General features: G+C 36.6%; 2 long non-coding RNA genes across 2 annotated transcripts in view; one reads left to right on the forward strand and one right to left on the reverse strand.

Annotated features, from left to right (window-relative positions):
* Nucleotides 1-23,290, reverse strand: part of LOC122520245 — a 43,626-nt gene that overhangs the window by 1,257 nt on the left and 19,079 nt on the right. The gene's annotated exons all lie outside the window — the stretch shown is intronic.
* Nucleotides 9,731-10,510, forward strand: LOC122520250. Its single transcript, XR_006304493.1, has 2 exons — nt 9,731-9,794; nt 10,420-10,510. It is a non-coding gene; the product is annotated as an uncharacterized LOC122520250 (long non-coding RNA).

Here is a 23,290-nt window from a genome sequence, read left to right on the forward strand (position 1 = left end):
AACATGAGGCGATACGCGTTAGAGATCGGTGAAGGATGAAGGACGTTCTGTGGTCAAAACCAGAGACCGACCGCTTCCAGATGTCTACTACTGATACGAGAACTCCGATAAGAAAAATTCAATCTCTTTCTAACGTGTGAAATACAAAAAGTGTGAGAAAGAGAGAGAGAGAGAGAGAGAAGAAGGTAAAGATCTTACGATCGTTTTCTCTCTTTCTTTCTTTCTTTCTTTTATCTCCAATTAATCTCGTTATTCCCATGTAATTCTTTGGCGACGAATGATTTTAAACGGATTCACTCGGTAAATGTGAAAGGAAGCGAAGGAAATTTACGGGCTCTAAATTACACGTTAAGTGCGATGCTATTTCTCGAAAATCCTCAGGCCAGGCAGGCGTCGTAAAATGGAAGTGAAATTAAAGATCGAGGAGGGATGATGCTGCGCTGTTGCTGTTGCTGTTGATATTGCTGCTTGTTTACGATGACTCGGGATAAAATGAAAACTTAGTGTTAAATTAGAATGAAACGGGATATCCGTCATGCTTCAAACTTAGGACCAATGAACAGCTATATTAAAAAAGAAGCTCAAGGGTATCGTTGTAGGGGGAAAAGGTTTTCAGGAATAACAGAGTCGAAAATACATCATTTGAAGAGATATATACCTTGTTATCCAAAATAGATATGGTCAAGTACGTGTGTTGTAAATGTGTTACACATATATATACATATAATATAAAACGGAGTTTTAAGTCGTCGGCTGTTTTGTGAGTAGTGAAATGTTAATAAATGGACATAATTATTTCCTAATTAACCAAGTCTGGACCGTAATTAACGCGATTAACATTCCTAATGGGTCTTCCTTCATGCAGGTCATCTCTTCCTTGTATCCCCGTCGTATGCGTGGAAAGAAATTTTCAAGCATCGTCAAAGCACGCGAGTTCTTCTCTTATTGTTTAATTATTTTTTCTTCTTTCTTTTTTTTATTTGGTTTCTTTTCTTTATCTCAATAAACTCGTATACATTGGCATTCGTTGTCCTGTAGTTCGCACAGAGAAACCGACCAACCGGCACACGTTAGTGCATCTGGAGTGTTACTTGAAACTTTCCTCCATTAATTAATTTAATTAATTAATTAAACTACAAGTAGACTCGTCAGTGGTAGTAAGGCTCGTAAGCCACGCTGTGTAACATCTTATTGTATTTTTTTTTCTTTTTTTTTTTAAAGGAGGGGGGAAAACGTATTGTAACACAGCGTCGTTAGAACAATCGTTAAACGTTACCAAATCCTTCATAAAACACTATCAATTGTTGTTAAATCGTCTACAGCGAAGATATAACGAAGAACGATGACTCACCTAAAAAATGTTAATGGCCCTCTCTCCCTCTTTCTCTTCTTTGATCGAAGAAATTGAAATGTTCGTTTGACTCGTTGGCACGCAGCGAATTAGAATCCTTCGTTCTTGTCGTGACAGTGGGTGAGTGGGCGGATGGTTTGGCTTTGAAAAGTTTCGACATTTAAGATCTCCGAAATTCATCGTATCCATTCTTTTGAACTCCTTCCAACGAGTTCCTCTTTTCGATCGTGAATCTTATTTCGCATGAATTTTCGAACGAATTCCAAGGACAGTGCCGAGCTCGGTTGTTTATTTCAATAGTAATTACGTTTAAGTTACGAGACCAGTCGTCTTACGAATACGACGACCAACTCGCAAGATTTCTCGGTGTTTTACGCGTTTGGTCTCTTACACGTATCTACCTATATATAATAAGTGTCCAACACAAAACACCGATGTAACAAAACACACAGTGAAAGGATTTTTCAAGGCGGGAAAAGTAAGTGACACCCACACGCAAGAAACATAAGAGCCGTGTCACTCGGCTAATACAAAAGGCAAGGCCGTTAAGTGCGAATAAAAGTTCACTATAAGATTATTACGAAATACCTATCGTATGTTGAAACAATAATGATGTCTAATAAGATACCGGCCGAGATGGTTTTCTCGGAGCAAAATGCATTTCGATTCCATTATAAACGTAGCAATTAGATAATATAGGCAGGTATTTCATATGCCACTACGATGATATATACCTATACCTTTACAACCCTATATCTACAAAGTGTAATCCTCGTACTTGGATCAATTCCATTAGGTTTCCTCCGAGAACGGAGAGTCTTCTCTCCTCTAACGTAAAAGCAAATAAAATTCAACCCAGAAAACGAGCTTCTATAATACTCAGGTACATACGGTATACGGAGGATTCAGATCTCGTTTATTCTATCGAACGGAATTAAAAAGATCGACGAGGTGAGTAGGGGGTTCGGATCGAAACAAAAAGCTTGACTCTTTTTAACGAGTCAGTCGATGCACTTCTATGAGAAGGAAGGTGGAAGGGTGGGTGAGGAGGGGGGGATGGAGAAAGAAAGAGGATATCAGAAGGAGGAAGGTTCATGCATATGCATGTTATCGATGCGACCGCCTTATATGCAACTCGCTAAACTCTCACCTCGCATTGTTTCATTCTTACACATATACGAGTGTGTGTGCCAACAAGCAATGGCTAACCAACATAAGCGAAAACGCAGTCCTTCCTCCACCTTTTCCTCCTCCTCAATCACCACCACCATCTCCCCCCTCTTCCCCCTTCTTCTTCTTCTTTTTCTATTCTTTTTCTTCTCCCACTCCAGTCATAGGAATGCCAACGTAATCTAACATTTGCGCTCTGGATATAGTTCGAGCCAACCCGGTTAACGTAATTGCACAGAATCTTCGGCCGTAACTAATTGCATAGAGGGTACGTAATAAACACGGACGAACACAACAAACTACGTGATCCTTAGACGCGTTGCTTAAGATTTATTGTGAAAAATATTCGAAAGCTTTGCCCCCTTCCCTTCTTTTTATTACTTCTTTTATAATTAGTTATATTCGTTTTTTATTTCTTTTTCTTTTTTTTTTCTTTTCTTTTTTTTCATAAATCAGTTTCGCAGCATGGATTAATTAATAATAAATGATCGCTATGTTACGTGATATCGTTACAAAGATCCTAAAGATACGGCAGCGATGGCGTAGTAGTAGTAGGCAATAATCGTTCGAGCAGAAATTGTTTTATTAATCGTGAAAGATTATTATCTATCGATGATCGATATATAAAATATCATCGAGAAAAATTACTACGAAATCTTCGAATAAATCTAAACTGGATATTAAACGTATTCAAACGATATACTACGACGACGAAGAGAGTCGATTAATCGTCCACCTCGTAACAGTCGTTATATTTTATTCACTATAACGTTACTTTTTGTGCGTTCGGTGCTTTAATTACTTGAAACGTTTTGAAATACGAGACAAGGAGCATTTAAATAAACGGTATAGAAAAATCTAAGTGGGTTATTAAATTTCTTTTTTTCGACAGAAAAAAACGAGCACGTGAAAGTTTTAATGATTTTTTGTAAATGTATACATATATAAAAAGAAAAAAAAACCATAGGGGTGGGAGGGAAAAAGAAAAAAAACGGAAGTTGACAAACCATGAGTCAGTAATATTATCGACCAACGAAGGAACCCATAAAGAACGAACCGAATTCTCTCTGATTACGATCACGCAACGAAACAACGCCAATCACGTCTCCTTATAAACTTTTTATTCGACGCCCTTATGAGGTATGTATTTGAATTAAACGAGACACGCAAGTAGAGTACCACGTATACCTTTAACATATTTATACCTTTTTTCTCGTATCATATTTTGCCGTAAACAAAGATATGACATATACATTATGGTCAGTGAAAGCTATGAAAATCGTTTAGCAAACCATTCGAATTATCTAGCAAATAATTTGCTGAGAAAATTCTAATTTAGTACATAAACTAAAAAGGTTCTACCCTTGATTTTCTTAAATAATAATGTGATCATACTGTAACATTTATATCCGTTTACACTTATCTTTGTAACATTATTTGTAACAATTCATGTCAATATATCTCGTCAGTAAAAATTACTAATAATTCTTGGCTGAGAATTGATTGTATATTCCTCTATTTAAAAAAAAAAAATATATATATATTTTTACATATTTTTTATATATTTTATTTTATTATTATTATTATTATTATTATTATTATTATTTTTATATATATTATTTTATTTTATATATTTTTTATATATTTTATATATATATACATAATTTATGAATCGCATAAATTTAATCGAATCAAAATAAAACGAAACATTGATTAATAAGATGTATCGAGGAAATAAAAAGAAAGAGTAAAGGGTTAAAGATACGATAACCCTTTTCTCTGACTCGGACCATATGAAATGCATATAGGTACATAGGAGCCCTAAGAACCATAGATACACTGCTACTCAAAGTTTCCGACCGAACGATAATCGCTTCTTGGTATGCCGAGGTAATTAGGAACAATAACGATAACTAGTACGGAAAGCGGAACGAACGAGTCATGTTGAAACAGGTAGGTAAACTAAATATAAGACGAAGACGACGAAGAACGTGCGCTTAGAATCTGCTAAGACGATTATGGTGTAGAACTTTATGAGGGTGGTGGTGTGCTTTTAGGATAAAGCGTTTTAGAAATAATCTATAATACGAAGGGACATCTCTTCCTGGGACAGTAGTACTTACTTCCCTTTTTTACCTTTATCTTTGGTCACGCGAGTTTACTTGTCGTGACATTACTCATGACGAATGCGTGTTAAGAATTGTTTCCGTGTTTAAACGATTATTATTACTCTAATGAATAGTTATACCGATTTAATAAACTATTAAGGAAAGAAGTTAATCGACAATTACAATTAGTTAAAAAAACGAACGATATAATATTTCTTAATATTTAATATTAATTCATTAATTTTCTTTGAAACGAAAAACGTTTGTTACTGCTGCTCAATGCTTGTCATATATATTTCGTCAAGTCGTTGCAATATTAAATATCGTAAGATACAAAAATTATAATTATGATGAAAAAAATAAAACAAGAAAGAAGAAGATTCTCGGGAAGAAGAAAAAGATTAGGCAACAGATTTGAATGAATTGAGTCGTGGAAAATGTGTCCCGCTCATTAAATCGGGTCGCTTAAGAAACAAACACAAAAAATGCAGAGATTGGTAAGCAGTAAAACAATGCCATAATAACTCTGTGGGAAAGAGCCCGTCGTCTCATGATACCACTGACTGACGATGACGACTCTTTGGCACACGTTTATCCTTCTAAATATAAAACTAATTATCCGTTCTCCAACATATTCGTACTTTTAATCTCGAAATTGCATAATCATAGTACCATCTGTTCTCTTTAATGGTAAGTTCTCGATCTACCCCACCCTAGATACAAATTTACTTAAGATAGCCTACTGTTCCTTAGAAATATTTCTGCACAAAGTCTTAATATCTATTCTTGTAAATTGAAATTTTGTTGAATATCAAAGTACATAACACATACACACACATACACACACTGACCGTAAATTGTTCCGCACGAGAACGAAAGTTTTTCTACTTTTATTCATTCAACGCGCTGCGTTTTTGCTATTATAGAAAGTAAATAAGAAAAATTAAATTTGCGAGAAAAAAAATTTCAATTAGATAAAATGAAAGAAATATTTTCCTCGCCTTTTTCTTTTCCTTTTTTTCTTCTTCTTCGTCTTATTAATCAACGAACGACACAACACGAACGGATGCTTAGCTTGAATGATTTAATCAGCAATCTTGGAAAATAATATAGAAGGTTGTAACGTTTTTGTTCGTCCCGAGGACATTGACATTTGTCTTCGATCGCTATGCATCTCTGTGTGTATGTGTATGTGTGTGTTTTCTCTTTCGTCAACATGTGAATTTACTCTCTCAATTCGCCGTTGCTTATCTACGCGAACAGACGCAATAAACGTAATTATGTATGTTGTATATACTACGTACCTACTGTAATTAAGCAAATCGAGGAATCCCGCAAATACGAAGCCTTCCTATCCTCACCCTTCCCCCAACCCTTCCCCCTACCCCCTCCTTTCCACCGAATCTTTTTCATTCAAGCATATAACTTCTACATACTCACTAATGGATTTTCAGCAAGGGGAAGTACTTTGACCTCGGCTTGGCTCTTACTACCTTTCTATATTATACTTTCAACCCATTCTACCCCACGATTCCAATCCTACCCTACCCTATCCTACCCTCTCCTCTCCTCTCCTCTCCCTTCCGCGTGCGCCCTACCGAACGATACGACGACGACTATCACGTGGGGTAAACGTCCTCGACAAAAAAAGAAAATACCTTGCCGTTCGCGAAATCGATACAAACCGCGGACCCGCGTGATGTATGATGTATCACCACCAATATATACACTAACAACAACAAGAACAACAATAACAACTTACAACAACACTTGACAAGGAGAAATCAGCAGAAATTCCAACGAATCGTTAGTTACAATTTAATACGAATTCTTTCTATATCCTTTTTTTCTATTATGCATGTATATTGACGTGTATATAACGTGCATGTGTACGCTTACGTGTACGTGTACGCGTGTGTACTTATAAGTTGCACACGATACACCACGACGAACCATCGGGTATAGAAATGGAAATATAAATAAATCGTTGAAAAGGGTGCTTGAGATATGTAGTTGTATAGATTCATTCTATGATGAACTCGTTAAACTATCGATCCTCGTACGAGTCTCTCTCTTTCTCTCTCTGTCTCTCTCTTTCTCTCTCTCTCTTAGTTTGTTCTCGAGAATCCAATAATTGCCTTCTGTGATCACATGATTTGTATACACGCGCGTATACACCTTTCTCTATTCATTTATTTATACACCGGTTCGCGAGAATAGACCGATAAAAAAAAAGGAAAAAGAGAGATGTATCTAAATCGTTGTGGGGAGAATTATCTATCGATACGTCGTCCATTCGAGTACATTCGTCATCTCTCGTTAAAGCAAACAAAGTACGATAATTAACTGTCTGTCTCTTCTATATCCATCTAATTGTAAAGCGCGTATCGTATCAACGTAAAGAATTGAATTAAACGAATTATAGAATGATACGGCATTGTGGGATACGGAAGGTACCTATACACGCACCTATACATCTAAAGTAATCGATAAAATATACTCTGTACAGCAGAATATTAATTGTTTCAAATATAAACGCGTATTTAAAAAAAAAAAAGAAAAAAAGAAATAGTATTAAAAAATAAACTTCGATTAACTTTAACTTAATTATAAATGTTGCAAATATTTTTAAATATTTTCAACTCTCTCTCTCTTTCTCTCTTTCTTTTTCTAAGCTTAGCAAGAACTATCGAGAAAAAATAAAGTGAATGCGTTTGACGGAACTATGCGTTCAGGAATCCAGTTAATTAGCAATGCAAATCCGACGACTATCGATCGTACAGATCGTTGCATCTACCCAAGTCCATCGACCCACTAACCATAAACGATCATCGAATTAAACTTTATATATATATTTCTTTTTTCTTGAAAAATTCGGATCGAAACAATAATAAATTGGTGTATATTCATTTTTCGCGTTTCGTTCTAGAAAGCGCATCCACCGGTGTTACACGCGCTTTCTCTCATGAATTCGTCGAAAAAGCCGGGCGCACTCAGTAAACACTTGCTTAATACTAGTGTGGCCATTAGGGTCGTTGAAAGGCAGTAAGCCGTGATTAGAAATCTTCGTAAGCAGAGCGTATATACTACCCGTTATAAAGCCCATGTAGAAAACTTCCGATAAGTCGACTTTCCGGCTTATTCTTCTTCTTATTCTTCTTCTACAACTGTTACCACTACTAGTACCACCTGTTTTCGTACGAAATCTTCAAAAGTATAATGTTTAATATAACCCACGTAATTCGATGTAACTATCTTTGAGTTTTCTCTGTTAACGCAAGTTGAGTGTCGTTGTACTTGCGAAAACCAATTTTAAATGGTCGTTGCATTGAACTCACGTTTCTACGTCTTTCCCGACGCATCTCTCATGTTTACGCACTTTAATTACCCTGTCCTTGCATCCTAAAATTACTTTTCGCGTCAACTATTTTTTTATTTTCTCTTTTTCTTTTTTTATTCCTTTGTTTTTTTATAAAAAATCCTTCGAGATTTATACGCTTTTATTTTATTATCTTACAAATATAGTCACTTACTGCTTCAACGCACACTGTATCTAAAAATATCGAACACGATGAATAATGAAGATACACTATTGCATTTTGCTATAGTTTTATATGTGCGTATATAAGTATAATACACGTACGAGTAAAGAAACAGAAAGAAAAATAGAAAGAAAGAGAGAGAGAAAGATATCGAACAAAATCGTTGAAACTCACGCGTGTTAAATTATTCAAAGCGTCCTATAAAAGTATACAAAAAACTCTTTGCGATCGTTTAAAGAGTATAGTAGCAAAGGATATACGCCATTTAAAACGATTAGAAACCATATAGAAATTTGATTGCTCGCGATTCACTTGCATACACGATATCACGCAGAGAAATCTTTTTAATCTTAATACAAACCAAACAGATGATTTTCATAATGATACCGTTTGCGCGTCGAATAAAAGTTGCTATTAGGCGGATTAAATGTTCATTTTAAAAACATATATTTTCAATTTTAATATCTCGTTCGGAGACAGATTGAAATGGTCTTTAGGATCTTATAACACGCATTGATCGTTAAACTAAAAAATAAAAGAAGAAAACAAAAAGAGAAAGAGAGAGAGAAAGAGAGAGAAGGAAGAAACGGAAAGGCGCGTGTCGGTGTTAGGGAAAGCGTAAAATTTTACGTAATTAGCGGCGTTATAAATTGAAATCGTTTATAAGCCGTGGGGCTCATCGTGTCTCATACACGCTTGCATATAGAATGGACATACATATATATATATACACATAACAACGACGGTCATTAAGCGCACCATGTTGAGAAACGTGAGAGGGCTTGCTGCTGATGCTTACTTACTGATTGGCGTGTTAATTATATCGCTGCCGATTCGTATTCGCACGTGAGAGTAGTAACTGCTGTTAACTCGCGATTTGGCCCAGACGAAAACTGTCTGCCGGTTTAAAAGGGAAATAACGATAAAAAGAGAAAGATAGGGAGAAAGAAGGGGGTGAACAAGAAAAAGAAAAAGAACAAAATAAGGAGAAAATTGATTGTAACCAAGAGACTTTGCTATATCGTTACGAAACAATAATATAATAGTATCATTAAATATAATAAACTTTGGAGATAGAGATAGGGTGAATAACGGAGACAAAAGATCGTAGAAGAAAGAGGGCAATAACGTGCACGTGCCGAGAATAAATGCGATGCATTATTCTTATCGTTCGTGTGTTGTGTGTGTGTGTGTGTATGTACGTACGAGCAAGAGAGCTTTCATTCGATGCGTTTATTCGAGAGACGAGTGACAAATTGTCATTATTTCAGCGACCGCGAATTACGCTGTTACTGCAATTGCTGGATGCTAACGAACGACGAGGACAACAAAGGAAGATACTATTATTTTGAAATCTCGCTCTAGTAACCGGCCATATGGCAATTAATGACGATTGCCCTCTCGCGCTGATTGATACGCGAACGAAGTCGCCATTTAAAAATAAAAAAATACCTAATAACGATAATAATTATAATAGTAATAATAATAATAAAAAGAAGAAGAAGAGAAAAGTGGAGGTGGAAGAGGAGGAGGAGGAGGAGGAAGAAGAAGAAGAAGAAAGACGATGACCTTAATAATCTGCCAAGAAGTTAACGAACAAATGACAAAGTGTGGATGCTTCTTGTAAGTATTATACTTACACAAATACACATATGTATGTTAAGTTGTGTTACACGATTGACGATAGACGATTAGATAATCGCGTTGATACTTGTTCATCGTTTGTAGTCGTCGTTGTCTAATACCTTCCCACGCGAACTCTTCGTATACCTCTACTACACACTATTGAGTTTTAAACGCGGTTATCCAACTTAGAAAGAATCTTTGCTTTACCCAACTGTTATATTATCTCGCGGCGAACTAACGTGTACCATCATCCATCTTTTCTCTCTCTTTTCTTGTTTCTTTTTTCTTTTTGTCCATGAGAAGAATTATAGATATTTGCAGTAAGTCGTACAAGTTTTAATGACTTGATTGAAATCGAAAGTTAAAACGTCTGATCGAGTTTACTCCTCCGTTTAATTATTGAATTCACTATCTGGTTCATTCAAAAGTATACTTCGTTAAATCGAATAAACGAAAGTTTAACAAGGTTTATGTAAAATGGATAAATTGAAAAAAAAAAGAAAAAAAGAAAAGTTCGAATCTTAGTATGCAAAGCACATGGAAGAATATTATTACACGTTAGTTCCTCGCTAATACGTGGTTATTCGTCGGTGTTGTATACTAATTTAACAGTAATGAGCAGGTCGAGAGAGTTTGACAGCTCATAAGAAACGTTGCTGACGACAGCGAGAGAGTAAAAGAGAAAGAGAAAGAGAAAGAGGAAGAGAGAGAAAGAGAAAGACAAGTAATGATCCAACTGGTCGACCATTGTCTGCGAACTTAAGCGGCCCACGCTCTCGAGCAGTTGCAGCAGCCAGAAACAGCAGCAACTAACAGTAACAGTCAACCAGCAATGGCAGCAGCAGCCTAGCTTCATTCAATGTGCGAGAAGCATAAAAGCAGGGCTGAAGGTTTCAACGACCTCGTGGTGCAAATTACTCACTTAAATCGTTACTGCGGCTGACCGGGAGTGGGGAGGGGGCTGACACTCTTCGTGGATTTTGATCGATCAATTTTAAGTTCCAAGTTTGCTGGACGTGTAATACCCGGCACAATTCCGTTCAAAGAGTTTTATTATTTATTCATTCATTTATTTATGTATGTATGTACGTATGTACCCACTTGCGTTAACAGTAGCTAACAAAGTTACCGTACGCGACTAAGAAGCCTGGAGGTCTGTTGCGTTTTACGCACAAAGGAACTGCTTTTTAACAGGGGGAAGAGAAAGAGAAATAAAGAGAGAGAGAGAGAGAGAGAGAAAGAGAGAAAGAAAGAAAATAAAATCCGTCTTAAGTATCGCTTCGCATCTCGTTGCATTTGAATCATAATAGCTGCTTTTAAGCAACGGTATATATAAGCCAAGGCAATATATAGTCCCTCCTCGTATTCTCTGCTTAATTATACAAGTTCTCGATGGTAACCATGAACTTATACAAAATGAATGCGTTGAAGTACGCGTTGAAAAATATATTAATAGTTAATGAAAGAAAGTGCGTTTATTTAACGTTTCCCCGTCCTTTTTAGGGTCCGTTCGATGGTCCGGTCAAAGGTTGAACGAATACGAATCCTACCAAACTTTTAAACTCGTTTAATGCACATTGTTAATCGATTCTTCGCTATAGGTATGATATATATATATGCATTATTGAATGTACTATCTATACAACGAATATATTGTATATATTTATATATACATGTAATATTAATACTTGGGAAAATAGATAAAAATATTTTCCGACGATTTTGTTGCTTAAAATGATCATAGAAGGGAATTAACTAAGCGAATGAATAATGTATTAGGAATTATTCAATCAACGTGATATACACATATGTATCTGATCGTACGCGCGAAAGGTAACAACTACACGAGACCTGGAATTAGATATTAATCGTCGAGATTGTCGCAATGTCCGCTACTTAACGAACGCATCATTTGTCATAAGGAGGTTTATTATACTAGCTATAAATCGAGATTGGTATCTTCTTGACCCCTTGAAGACCCCGGAGGTAGCGGTTCATTCAGGCAGATCGTTTGGAACCTAGGTACACGTATGTCTACTCGAGCTTTCATTAAATCATAATTTATAACAGGACGAACAGAGAATCTTCGAATACTACCGTTCGTTTTCCCTTATCATTTGCAATTATATTGCATATTATCGATTCTAAAAGTAGCGCACCTTCTTTTTTTATCCTATTATACATTAGTGTAAGGATTTTTTCATTTTTTTTCAAGTATCCTAACGAGATTACACCATAAGCAAGTTCAATTTTACTAAACAGGATCAAGTTTAAACGTTAGTTTAATTAAAAGGCATATTAAATAAACGATAATATCTATATACATATATATCACGATTTTATCACCAGTACTGGCCGATAGGCTTCAGGAGGATTTTAAGAGTAGAGAGAAAGATATGTGTTTCTAATTATCTCCCTTATCGGTGGAATAATAAAAAAGATTGAAATTTGTAGGATGATGATATCAAAGCGCAGCGGCAACCTTCGTTTAAGCCGCTCACTAAAATATTCTATTGCCCTAACAGAAGCGCATTCCTGAACTAGGCGTAGGTACCTATACCTAGTTTATACGGTGGTGATCATCATCATCATCATCATCATTATCATCATTATCATCATCGATGTGTCTTTCACGGTATAGAATTTGTTCTACCGAGAGATGTTCTAATCGAATGTAATTCGGAGAAGGCGGAAAAGATGAAAGAAGAAACGCAAGGCCAGTCTTGGGTCATTGCCGTCGTGTGAGCGAGCTGCTCTCTTAGTCTCCTCGTAATACGTTTTCTCTTTCTTTCTTTTTTTCTTTCTTTCTTTCTTTATTTCTCTCTCTCTCTCTCTTTCTCTCGTTTCACCTTCCTCTTCTTATCCGATGCGGTGGTACACAACGTATCTCTCTTCTACTGTGCCGCAGCAGCAGCAGCAGTAGAATACGTACAGCCACGACGATCACTGTACTTAGAACTCTACCTATCACCACACTATATATACCGGGTGTCCCAGGAGCAGCGCATTCAAAGTTTCCGGAAGTCGATGAGATTCTTGGAAGGAACGATACGGTATCCCTCCCCCCTTCCATGCCCCTCTACTCCCTCGCCCTCACTCGAGATATGCAAAGTTCATCGAGCAAACGTAGAAAGGTTGAAACTCGTATCTCTATCTCTCTCTCTCTCTCTCTCTCTCTCTCTCTCTCTCTCTCTCTCTCTCTCTCTTTCTCTCTTTGTTCGACCAATTTACACCCGCGCCTTCATCAGATGACGATGACTCGGTAAAGATTGTTTTGCAACCGAACGACACGAAGAGTCGTCGAGTTGAATTACTACTTCCTTATCTCTATTCTCCTAGATACTAACGAACGCGATTATTAGAATATTTCATTTTGATAATATTTAAATGGTTTATAATTTATTATTTAATAATCTGACGTAATATTCGCGTTCGCGATTGAAATAAATTATTTTTTCGTATTAAAAAAAGAAAATTCAAACAAACGTTTCTTTCGTATAGTTATTTTTCATATAGGAATTTTCTAAATATAACCCGTAACAGATGAAATTCGCGTAGTTTTTCTTTTGCAGGAAAGATATGGGATCCTAAAAGTACTTTCTAGAGACACGAAAAAGAAGGGGGAGGAGAAGAGAGAGAGAGAGAGAGAGAAATAGAGCCGGTAGAGAATACGAAGTAAAGTAGAGATATAGTATTACTGCATAAGGCGCGGTGACCGAACTAAGGCGTGGGCGTAAGAAGTCGGCGTTCACGAAGCTGCATATACATACATGCAGCTTCACACGCATTAAATGCACACCACGCGGACATTTGTACGTGAAATAACGCCTTATGCGTTATCTCTCCTTGGAAGCAGCTTGGGATATATTGGCGAAACTGGACTTGTTTGCCGCGTTTTCATGTAGGAGTCTTTATCAGTAACCCGGTAGGGTGCACGTCCCGTCAAGTTTATTTCACTTATGTTCTTTACCAATTGCCCTTTATTTCTTCTTTCCTTTATTTTTTTCTTTTTTTTTAACCAACGCATGCTCTCTTTTTCTTCCACCGAAGAATTAACATCGGATAAGATTGCAAATACACTTGTGTGTGTGTGTGTGTCCTCTTCCTCGTCCTCCACCATCTCTTTTACATTCTTCGAAGTTCTTCTTACAATTCCCCTTTTTTCGATTTACGACTATGAAATATATTATCTTATTCGAGAAAAAGAAAAAGAATAAGAAAAAAGAACATATCTAAATCTTTATGCTCGCTCGTGAACCGAACATAACCGATAACGATGATCACGATTTTACCTTGTTCTCTCGCAATGAGTTATTTAATTCGTTCCTACTCGTAATCTCTCTTGTAAATATATAATATGTATCGCTGCAATTAATTGTTTTCTTATTGTGCAATTGAGAATCGATTTAATTTCGATGGAATAATTTAAGTTGAATCATTTTAAAGACTTTTTGTTATTCTTCGAAGAAATTCAATCTTACATTAGTACCATCTTCATCTTCTTCTTCTTCTTCTTCCTTCTACTCTGTACTTTGGTTGAGAATACTCTAGTACTTGCGTTGAGAATGTTTTTAATTAAAATTAAACGATCATGGAATACAAGGTGGAAACCTTTATTTTCGATTGAGTAAGTTAAAGTAATTTAATCGGAAGGATAGTTCAGGAAGAATCATCAGAAGATAGAGAGAAAGAGAGGGAGAGAGAGAGAGAGAGATTGTATTAGATAGGTCATACGTACGGGGCCCCGACGACGTGCGTTGAACAAAAATTCTTTATAGATAGCCCTTGATGATACGTCCTGGGGGCAACACCTGCTCGTGATACGCCACTTTACCTTCAACGCAAACCTGCTAGCACCGTCTATGTATTATATAATACGAGACCGTGGTGTAGTCCTATCCTGAGTCTTAGCAAGTACGGTGGTCGCGGTAGTTATGTTGGTTATAGGCGTTATAGAGTCTCTCGTCTGAGATGAAAGAACGTCGGGTTTATAATACAAGTACAGTCCGTATCAAACATCTTACGTACGTTTAGTTTTCATAGAGACCAGAGTCAACTTTCGTTTACTTTCGTTTATTCTCTTTGTCCCTTAGAAAGAGTTTCCCCATTTTCATACGGGAACATAATATGTTGGTTTTAACTTTAATCTTTAATCTTTAATCTTTAAAAAAACGAATCGTTAACTAAAAGAACAATTCGTTTCCTGTTTGTTCCAGGATCGTGTCCCGTAACGAAGATCCTTTAAAATACAGTATTATAACGCGTGTATTACCATGACACGCGTGGATTTACACATAGAAAATAAAGAAAGTACAGTGTTACAAGTTAAATCTAGATTCAAAGCTTAACGTCTTAACGCGCTTAAAAGATCCTCAAATGGATACTAATGATAAACGTTTCTTCGACTTTCTAACGATTAGTTAATCGATTAGGGAAAACAATATAAATCGATCGTTTAATTTCTTTATAATACAACAACAACAAAAGAAAAAGAAAGACACTAATCGTAAGACGTATTTCAGTCGACGTCCAACACTGTACCCGGGTGATCGTCGAGGCGGAATCTCGAGTAGGAGACACGCATAGTGCGTATGCCGTATCTAACGAGCGACTCAAACGCAAATCTAATATCTAAAATCTTTCCCTATTGCTGACTCTCCACACGCGTACGCGTGCGTCTTTCGCGAGTTTTTCCAACTCTCGAGCTCGTTAAGGGTAATAATCGGATCAACAATCGCAAGAATTACCCCCCATACTTCCCGCTTTTTTAACGTATTCTCATACTCATTCCATTTGCGTTTAAATTTCGTGAATTCTGATAATAGGAATTCGATTAGGAATAAAAGGAAGAGGAATTGTTAGGTAAATCGGATGGAAATAATAATCAAGACGGTCGTCGTGAGCATTCCTTTTTTTTTTACGTTAAGAAACTTCACGGGAGGTGTTGGTTGGAGCACATGAAAAAGAGAAATGGAGGAAGAGGAGGAGGAGGAGGACCATAACACGAGCGTGTCGAAGATAATAAGCCGAAGCTTCGTTCGTTCATTCGAATGCCGTTTCGCTCGTGAGGATATGGCTTTCCATACGTTCATTAAGGTCGATCGTTTCGCCTAAGTCACGCGCTAAACGTTATTAAAAAGCAAGCGAACTTAAGCACGCCGATTATTATTAACATTAGTCGAACGTGGAATATATTAGATGCTAGACAGAAGGGACGGACCACCATCATCTTCTGTTTTTGTTTCAAATCGATTTTCTCCTTGCGAGGAGAAATCATGACGTTGTTTTTCTTTCTTCTTTTTTCGGAAACAGTAAAACAAAAAAAGAAAAAAAGGATAATAGGTATAATCAATTTAATTTAACAAAGCTAATCGATCTTAAAGATAGAAGAATTTCAATGAATGCAAATTAAAAATAGAAAACAATATCCAAAAATTGTTTGGAGTATTTGAATGGTGGTTGGTGGAGGTGGTGGTGGTGGTGGTAGTGGACGTTCGATATCACGAAACATTAATTTCATTTATAACCTACCGCAAACACGTCGACCATACTCTCACGAGTATCGAAGTAACATCAGCTTTCGATACAGCTCAAGCGAGTAACAGTATACACGCTATCGGTATCCAGGCCGTAAGCTCCCACAAATCGCAATATTATGATATTACTAATAGTTAATACACCACTTTTCACACCCTCTTTCTTGATCATTTTTAAATAATCCCTTGTAAAGAAAAAACAAACTAAAAGAAAAAAAAATTAAATTAAATTAAATTAAGTACACCAAATCGACCGAGACAAACCAAACCATTCATTTAGATTACTTAACGCTAATATACGCCAATAACACCAATACCAACTTCCTAGAGAGTTACTCTTACGTGACGCGAGAAGAGATTAGTGTACTTGAGCGTTAAAACGTTAAATCATGAAGAAAGAAATAATTCATTTTGCTTCTTTATATTTTATTCTTTTTCTTCCTCGGAGAAAAAATAAAAGAAAAAGAAAGAGAGAGAGAGAGAGCATAATCTCTTCAATAAGTTTTTACATTGAACTTCCTGCTCTCGCGTAAACGCAAGTTCGCTTCAAGGAGCTCACGCCCACCGGTATTCAGATTCGTGACTAGGAACTGGGATTCGCTGACCCATGACTGGCCAACGACTAGATAGGATAGTCTCGGTCTCCGTGCAACAGAGAAAGACGAGAAGAGGTAAAAGAGGAAAACGAAGAAGAAGTAGAAGAAGAAGAAGAGAAAGAAGAGATAGAAAGGAGGATGAAGATGAAGAGGAGAAGGGAGGGAGGGAAAGAGAGAGAGGGAGAGAAAGAGAGAGAGGAAAGGTGGCAGAGGACGACGCCCCGTTCTCCACTCCCACGTTTCATAGTACACATCGAGAGGAATTACTATATCAAACGGCAGCGTGAGAGAAAGAAAGGTCTGACGTTAATGAAACAACGTTTAGTCACGTCTCCGTGTTTGCTATAGCTCGATTATTGTTACGAAAGGTTAGACGATATGAACAAATTGACTAAACTACGAAATCAAACTTAATCTACTATTAATTAGTAATATTATATATATATATATATATATATATTAGGTGGACCGGAAAGTAATGTAGTTTCTGTTAATATTTGTTTATCATTTATCAGCTCATTGTATACTTTAAAACCGTGTTTGAATTTAATGTAAAAAAACGACATTACTTTCCGGTCCACCTAATATATATATATGTATATGTCGAATGCTTTCATGACTAAACGACGTAAAAAAGAAAAAGGAAAAAAGGAAGGTAAATAACTCAAGTTAAGTACTTTCTTGATCTCTCGTTTTGTTCTTAAAGTGACCAACTCTTCCTCGTTAATCGCATGACGTTGTCCCTCACCGGTTAGAGTCGAGAGCGTTCCGGTAGATAGAATTCGCGAGCTTGTGCATTGTTGTACTACCCATCTCTCTACGTTCCTTTCATAAAAGAAGGAAAGAAAAAACCCTGTACTTTAAACAGTTCCTCCTCGCTCGTTGCATTCAATGATCTCTCTCTCTCTCTCTCTCTCGTTCCGGCTCGGCGTTTCTCGTATTGTGCTCTTATTTCCAAAGCTCCAGCAGCACGGTTCGCCTATTCCGTAAATTTAGCATTCATTTTCCTGCGAAACGACAAGTTGCTTTCCTCGGTATTAACTTTTCTAAGGATGTTTATAGACAATCCGAGGGAAGGAAGAAATAGTAAAAACAAAAATATTTGAAAGAAAACAAAAACCACGTTTTAGAATTTTCTATCTTTCTGTCTTTCTTCTATAAATTTTATGAAAAGAAAACATATAATAACAAAATTTCTCTTAAACGATATGAAACGGTTCGTTGATCAAACACAAAAAATAACTAATCGCAAGAGAAGGATAAAAAAACAAATTGAACGAGTTATCTACTATGAGGAGTTACAGTTTGGCAGATAATATTGAGGAAGAAGAAGAAGAAGAAGAAGAAGAAGAAGAGTAGATTTAGACACACACAAAGGGAATATATGTCTATAAATAAGAATATTTCGTAAAAGCGCATCAACATTCCAAACGTCACGTTAGTCAAGTCTTGAACGTTTAAAACGTACGACTAACACAACACAACGAGGAGGAGAACCGCTTCACGGTGCGTTTCTTTTAATTTTCCGGCCTGTATATCACTGTCGCGTTTCGTTAAGGGGGCACTTTTCCATTTGCTCCAGCATAGTCGTCACTGATTATTAGTCAGATCCATTCGGCTATAATAACTACCATCGTTGCTCCTTCTCTTCCTCTTTCTCTCTCTTTCTCTTTCTCTCTCTCTTTCTCGCCTTTTGTTCTCCCTGTTTTCTCTCTTATTCTTCTTGTACTGGACCAAAATTTCAACGCGAAGGTTTAAGTAGGTGCTTTTTTAAGTAGGTGCTTGAGATACCCGAGGCCAAAAATTACCAGTCTATTTAATCTTTTTACATTCATGAAATAATACACTTCTTTTTATTCGCATACGTTGTTCCCCCTCTTCTCCCCCAACCCCTACGAAATTTTCTAAGAGATAACGCAGACGATATTATAAACGTAATAATTCATACTTCTAATAATGAGTAAAATTTAAATTAATCCGTACATTCGTACGTCGGTTTTGGCAGCAATATATCACTTTCTCTTCGTTTTCATTAAAAAAATAAAAAACAAAAAAAGGTAAACACAAAATAGAATTCTAATGCACGTACACGCAGAGAGAAGAAGACAAAAAGCAAAAAAAAAAAAAAGAGAGAAAATAAAGAAAGCGAAAGGCAAAGAAAAAAAAAGACCCACGATCGAGATCTTCATACTTATGCATGAGACTATAGGTATAGCTGAGGTCTAATGTGCAGTCAATGAATGATTTATAGAACGGTATCCTGCTTTTTATCTGACCGGATTCAGGTTGCTACGCTTCGGGCTGCAGTTGTATATACTCTGTTGAGATTACTTGCCCGAAGGATTCAAAAAGGATCTCCCGTATAATTGCACTAACCGGCTGAAAGACGGTAAATTCATTGTTGCTTTGAAAACTTTTAAAAATTTGCTACTAATTGTTTGAAATTGAAAAGTTAATACTTTATATATATATATATACATATAAAAAGGTAAAAAGATATATATATCTTTATATATAAAGGTATAGGTATATATTATATATTGTGTATATATACCTATTTATTATATTAAATCGTCGAGTTCGTTTCGCTCGCGTGGAAATCAAACGAGTTTCCCCACGCTCGATATTACTTTAATGTACTATTAATGAAATGCTTTTTTTTCTTCTTTCTTACACGATTATTACGATTATCTTATATCGATCTATTTAATTAAAAATGAAATAGAATACACACGGACACACACACACACATAGTCGAAAGCAAAATATCTGAACGATTACGCAAATAAATTATTTACATATAACTAGACTCCATTGAGCAATGAGAATTAAATTAGATATAATTAAACCGTGCACCAATTTTCGGGACGAATCCGTACCTGTTGTTGACATCGATTATATCGAGAAAACGCGGTCGACAACCCCGATTAGTTAATGTTACAAATACCGAACACATTGGTTCGGTAACGTCGACGGGGCGATGATTACATTGAGGACTTCCTTCGTTAAGCTAAAAAGGGGGAATATGCCAAAGATCGATTAGTACGTACTACTTTTCTTTTTGTTAACGAATAATATAATCTAATAATTATAATAAATATTAATATTAAAATAGATTCTTATATCTGACACGTAGACAAATAATGTGTTCCGTTCCACTCGAGTATAGCATAGTTTACTTTCTTTTTTTATTTTCAATTGCGTAATTTAAAAGATTATCGTTCGTTGCCTTTTGCAAATTATCAAAATGATTATCAAACTGGAATGACCAGGTGAGAAATCGGAGGGTAAGAGGAGAACAACAAGATCTCGCGCTACTTGAACGGTAACTCTGTGTAGGAAGCTCGAAACGCATTCCATTAGCATACCTTAACGTTAAGCGACCACTCTCGTCGTATCCAGCAAGCACCGCTTTGAATTACAGACGTCGAAAGATGAATGATTGCCGGTTAAAACGATTCTCAAATTATACGTGCCATTGCGAGAAGTATTTGACGCGTTTTGCTGCTCTTTGCTAAAAGTCGTTGAAAATGTGAGGAGAAAATGTGGTTTTGCAAATCGAAAGACCAAACCAAACCAAACTAACCGACCTAAAAAAGAAAAAAAAAGAAAAACAAAAGAACGAGATATATACGTTAGATCTTGAAGACGTGATTCAACGACGTCGACGACGAAGGAGCAAAGAACTCGTCGTTCTCTTACTTTGTCGCTGGCCCAAGGTCATCATCACCGTAGTAGAATCTTCTCTTCACTTTTCTCATGCGACGACGACGACATTCGCGAATTCGCCACGATCGCCCGCCCCCCCTCTCCTCCCCCAGACACCGGTGTCAACGGCCTTTCCCGCATTTTTTCTTTTTTCCTTATTTTATTTTTTATTTTTTATTTTTAAACAACCGTCATTAAAAGACTTGCCCGCGCTTTCTTTCGAATCTATTATTATCATTTCTCCCCCTTTCCGGAGCTTGGGAACGCGATGAAACTAAGTATCGGCGCAGCGTGTCGTACTTCAAATCGTGAAAATAATCGATTCGAAAATATATATTGAATCTATCTGACACAGATATATTTGTTTAATCTCTCCAGGTATATTATTCGGTTGCATAATATTACACGGCTGTCTAAGAGTTACCATGGATAAAAGTTATGAAATGTTGTTTGCGTCTTGTTTTATCTGTCAATATCAGAAACTCGAACGAGTTGACGGATAAAAAAATCTATGACGTTTTTTTTTTGTTTTCCAACGTTCGTATTATATGAACTCGTTCAGGGTAAAATCGACGAAGAAGCGAAAGGCTTCCGGGTGATGCCATAGCAAATAGCAAAAAGATCACGTTAATAAAAAAACGACGTGCACGATGCAATATCCTGCGCAGAGGTCTATCCTCTTCTAATCCAACGGCTTAATACCACTGTGCATATTCTTTTCCGTGTCTCATTATTCAATGATGATTACGTGACGAGTGTCGGCGAGATACGAAACAGGCTCCAATTACGAACTATACAGAGAAACTGGTTTTCTGCCCAAACGAAATGCATGTCGCGGAGAACGCAACGCAATGCGTACTTTAAAGTAAACTTACGTATTTACGCGTTGCACTGAAAAAAAAGGCCACATCGATGAATAACTTAACCTTAATATAACACCTTTTTTATATACATATAACATATCTATGAATATCACTAACAGATAAATAATTGCATAGTAAGACGAATAATATATCCGTGGTATGTACAAATTGGAAAGGTTTTATCGTATCACGTTTAACGTCATCGATAATTCGAACTAAAATAGATCGCGAAGTGGTACAACATACATATACTATTAAACTATACACCATTCGTCTGAATTAAATACCGCAGCCCGCAGAAAGTAACATCGGTTTACCTCGGTTGAACACAAGTTGACCTTCGATCCAGAATATACCATAGTAGTAGTACTAGTAGTTGGTCGTCGTCGTTCACTCCCTTTAACAACCATCAGACAATCCATTCTTCGTGTTTCCACAGTCCATGTAATACAGGCATGGTTCGTCAAGAGCAAGAGAAGAGACGATTCGATGGACAATGGATCGTGTATACCCTAATAATCGAAGCGAGAAAGAGAGAATAGTGGGAAGGGTCCGGGGTTGGGAAGCCTGTTGTTGTCTCTCTCATGCTCCTCCTTCTTGTTAGGGCGTTCCGAGTAAACTGAACGTTCGACGAGGCATTAATTGATGTCGAGTTAAGAGAAACGCTTCGTCGAGTTTACTATCGTCTACGACGATTAGAAATGCTTTCGAAGGACAATAAATAATAATAATGAGACGAATAATAATTTTATATAGATTCAGTAATGAACCACGAAGGTTATAATTAGTTTCTTTATCGTTATTTTGAATTTTTTTGGTAATACTTTCTAATTCATTGGGGACGGATAAAATAATGAAAAGATAATGTACTTTAAGCGAGACGTTTAAAATCTTGTTACAAATTTAAGCGAACTAAAATACTAATATATAGGATGTAATATAAGTAAGTATGTATGTATTTATATATATATATTATATATATATAAATTTCACAGAGAAACTTAGCGAATTTATCAAGCGTGCACCACCGTTTTAGATCTGCACGGGTTTGTAGAATTCGAAGAAGTACGATCCGAGAGATAAAGGCGGAACGAGTGGGTGGAGAAACGCATCCAGAGATAATCTAGCAGTGTGAAACGAGCTTAAGAGGACCGATCCGAACACGTTCGAAGAGAAACAGGAAAAAAAGAAAGAGAAGGTGGTGGTAGGTACAGCATGGCCAAGGCAAAAGCCTTTGTGTCGGCCGATCTTTTACCAGAGTAGACACGACGAACCGCCAAGTAAAGAGGAGAAGGGGGAAGAGAAAGAGAAGAAGAAGAAGAAGAAAAAGTAAGAGGATGAAGAGAGAAAGAGAGAGAGAGAGAGAAAAATATGAAAAAAGCCGGCTTCGCTTACCGGTTCAAACGCTTTAACCACCTGCTTCCGAAATTTAAGCACCTCGACTTGTGTACACACCTCAACGAAGAATCTCTCTCTCTCTCTCTCTCTCTCTCTTTCTCTTTCTCTCTTTTTCTCCTTTTCGATCTTTCTTTGTTTGTAGTTAAGTATACAAGAAAAGAAGATTCTGTGGTAACGAAGAAAAAGACTCCCCTCCAATCCTCTGGTGGCTCACTCTTACGGCTTTACAAAAATTATGCTCGTTTTTTTCAATACTTTTACCTATCCTACGCTTTTCATCCACGCATACGGTCTGACGGACTAACACGACACACGCGTATGTATTATAATATATTCAAAATTTATACGAAATTGTGTTAGTTTAGATATCGGGATACGAATCGATCGATCGA

This window comes from Polistes fuscatus, unplaced genomic scaffold (assembly GCF_010416935.1).
Source record: "Polistes fuscatus isolate 324 unplaced genomic scaffold, CU_Pfus_HIC Scaffold3, whole genome shotgun sequence".
Classification (NCBI taxonomy): domain Eukaryota; kingdom Metazoa; phylum Arthropoda; class Insecta; order Hymenoptera; family Vespidae; genus Polistes; species Polistes fuscatus.